A 3,920-nucleotide genomic window follows, 5' to 3' on the forward strand; every position below is an offset into this window, starting at 1 on the left:
TTAATCCGTAGTCCCTGTTTCGAGTTGCAAATGTTAGCAACAGAACCAGTATCAAATACCCAGGTGCTACTGTGAGCTCTAGTAAGGTACACATCAATAACATGTATATCACATATACCTTTGTTCACCTTGCCATACTTCTTATCCGCCAAATACTTGGGGCAGTTTCGCTTCCAGTGTCCAGTCTGCTTGCAGTAGAAGCACTCAGTTTCAGGCTTAGGTCTAGATTTGGGTTTCTTCTCCTGAGCAGTAACTTGTTTATTGTTCTTCTTGAAGTTCCCCTTCTTCTTCCCTTTGCCCTTTTTCTTGAAACTGGCGGTCTTGTTGACCATCAACACTTGATGCTCCTTCTTGATTTCTACCTCCGCAGCCTTTAGCATTGCGAAGAGCTCGGGAATTGTCTTATACATCCCTTGCATGTTATAGTTCATCACGAAGCTCTTGTAGCTTGGTGGCAGTGTTTGAAGAACTCTATCAATGACACTATCAACAGGAAGATTAACTCCCAGTTGAGTCAAGTGATTATGATACCCAGACATTTTGAGTATATGTTCACTGACAGAACTATTCTCCTCCATCTTGCAGCTATAGAATTTATTGGAGACTTCATATCTCTCAATCCGGGCATTTGCTTGAAATATTAACTTCAACTCCTGGAACATCTCATATGCTCCATGACGTTCAAAACATCGTTGAAGTCCCGATTCTAAGCCGTAAAGCATGGCATACTGAACTATCGAATAGTCATCAGCTTTGCTCTGCCAGACGTTCATAACATCTGGTGTTGCTCCAGCAGCAGGCCTGGCACCTGGCGGTGCTTCCAGGACGTAATTCTTCTGTGCAGCAATAAGGATAATCCTCAAGTTACGGACCCAGTCTGTGTAATTGCTACCATCGTCTTTCAACTTTGCTTTCTCAAGGAACGCATTAAAATTCAACGAAACAACAGCACGGTCCATCTATCTACAATCAAACATATACAAGCAAGATACTATCAGGTACTAAGTTCATGATAAATTTAAGTTCAATTAATCATATTACTTAAGAACTCCCACTTAGAAAGACATCCCTCTAATCTTCTAAGTGATCACGTGATTCAAATCAACTAAACCATAACCGATCATCACGTGAAATGGAGTAGCTTTCAATGGTGAACATCAATATGTTGATCATATCTACCATATGATTCACGCTCGACCTTTCGGTTTTGTGTTCCGAGGCCATATGTGCATATGCTAGGCTCGTCAAGTTTAACCTGAGTATTCTGCGTGTGCAAAACTGGCTTGCACCCATTGTAGATGGACGTAGAGCTTATCACACCCGATCATCACGTGGTGTCTGGGCACGACGAACTTTGGCAACGGTGCATACTCAGGGAGAACACTTTTATCTTGAAATTTAGTGAGAGATCATGTTATAATGCTACCGTCAATCAAAGCAAGTTAAGATGCATAAACGATAAACATCACATGCAATCAATATAAGTGATATGATATGGCCATCATCGTCTTGTGCTTGTGATCTCCATCTCTGAAGCACCGTCATGATCACCATCGGTCACCGGCGCGACACCTTGATCACCATCGTAGCATCGTTGTCGTCTCGCCAATCTTATGCTTCCACGACTATCGCTACCGCTTAGTGATAAATTAAAGCATTACAGCGCAATTGCATTGCATACAATAAAGCGACAACCATATGGCTCCTGCCAGTTGCCGATAACTCGGTTACAAAACATGATCATCTCATACAATAAAATTTAGCATCATTTCTTGACTATATCACATCACAACATGCCCTGCAAAAACAAGTTAGACGTCCTCTACTTTGTTGTTGCAAGTTTTACGTGGCTGCTACGGGCTTAGCAAGAACCGTTCTTACCTACGCATCAAAACCACAATGATAGTTTGTCAAGTTGGTGTTGTTTTAACCTTCGCAAGGACCGGGCGTAGCCACACTTGGTTCAACTAAAGTTGGAGAAACTGACACCCGCCAGCCACCTGTGTGCAAAGCACGTAGGTAGAACCAGTCTCGCGTAAGCGTACGCGTAATGTTGGTCTGGGCCGCTTCATCCAACAATACCGCCGAACCAAAGTATGACATGCTGGTAAGCAGTATGACTTATATCGCCCACAACTCACTTGTGTTCTACTCGTGCACAACATCAACGCATAAAACCTGGCTTGGATGCCACTGTTGGGGAACGTAGTAATTTCAAAAAAATTCCTACGCACACGCAAGATCATGGTGATGCATAGCAACGAGAGGGAAGAGTGTTGTCTATGTACCCTCATAGACCGAAAACGGAAGCATTAGCACAACGCGGTTGATGTAGTCGTACGTCTTCACGATCCGACCGATCCAGGTACCGAACACACGGCACCTCCGAGTTGAGCACACGTTCAGCTCGATGACGTCCCGCGAACTCCGATCCAGCAGAGCTTCACGGGAGAGTTCCGTCAGCACGACGGCGTGGTGACGGTGATGATGTTGCAACCGACGCAGGGCTTCGCATAAGCACCGCTACGATATGACCGAGGTGGGATATGATGGAGGGGGGCACCGCACACGGCTGGGAGAGATCAACTGATCAACTTGTGTGTCATGGGGTGTCCCCTTGCCCCCGTATATAGAGGGAGAGGGGGAGGTGCGGCCGGCCCTAGGGGTGCGCCTGGAGGAGTCCTACTCCCACCGCGAGTAGGACTCCCCCCTCTTGCCTTGTTGGAAAAGGAGGGGGGAAGGGAGAAAGAGGAAAGGGGGGCGCCGCCCCCCGTCTTCCTTGTCCTATTCGGACTAGGGGGGAGGGGGCGCGCGGCCTGCCCTGGCCGGCCCTCCTCTTCTCCCTTATGGCCCATGTAGGCCCAATAACCCCCAGGGGGGTTCCGGTAACCCCCCGGTACTCCGGTAAAATCCCGATTTCACCCGGAACATTTCCGATATCCAAATATAGGCTTCCAATATATCAATCTTTATGTCTCGACCATTTCGAGACTCCTCGTCATGTCCGTGATCACATCCGGGACTCCGAACAACCTTCGGTACATCAAAACACAAAAACCCTAATTACGATCGTCACCGAACTTTAAGCGTGCGGACCCTACGGGTTCGAGAACTATGTAGACATGACCGAGACACGTCTCCGGTCAATAACCAATAGCGGAACCTGGATGCTCATATTGGCTCCTACATATTCTACGATGATCTTTATCGGTCAGACTGTATAACAACATACGTTGTTCCCTTTGTCATCGGTATGTTACTTGCCCGAGATTCGATCGTCGGTATCTTAATACCTAGTTCAATCTCGTTACCGGCAAGTCTTTTTACTCGTTTCGTAATACATCATCCCGCAACTAACTTATTAGTTGCAATGCTTGCAAGGCTTGAGTGATGTGCATTACCGAGAGGGCCCAGAGATACCTTTCCGACAATCGGAGTGACAAATCCTAATCTCGAAATATGCCAACCCAACAAGTACCTTCGGAGACACCTGTAGAGCACCTTTATAATCACTCAGTTACGTTGTGACGTTTGGTAGCACACAAAGTGTTCCTCCGGTAAACGCGAGTTGCATAATCTCATAGTCATAGGAACATGTATAAGTTATGAAGAAAGCAATAGCAACAAACTAAACGATCAAGTGCTAAGCTAACGGAATGGGTCAAGTCAATCACATCATTCTCCTAATGATGTGATCCCATTAATCAAATGACAACTCATGTCTATGGTTAGGAAACATAACCATCTTCGATCAACGAGCTAGTCAAGTAGAGGCATACTTGTGACACTCTGTTTGTCTATGTATTCACACATGTATTATGTTTCCGGTTAATACAATTCTAGCATGAATAATAAACATTTATCATGATATAAGGAAATAAATAATAACTTTATTATTGCTTGTAGGACATATTTCCTTC

This window comes from Triticum aestivum, chromosome 5A, assembly GCF_018294505.1.
Source record: "Triticum aestivum cultivar Chinese Spring chromosome 5A, IWGSC CS RefSeq v2.1, whole genome shotgun sequence".
NCBI lineage: Eukaryota > Viridiplantae > Streptophyta > Magnoliopsida > Poales > Poaceae > Triticum > Triticum aestivum.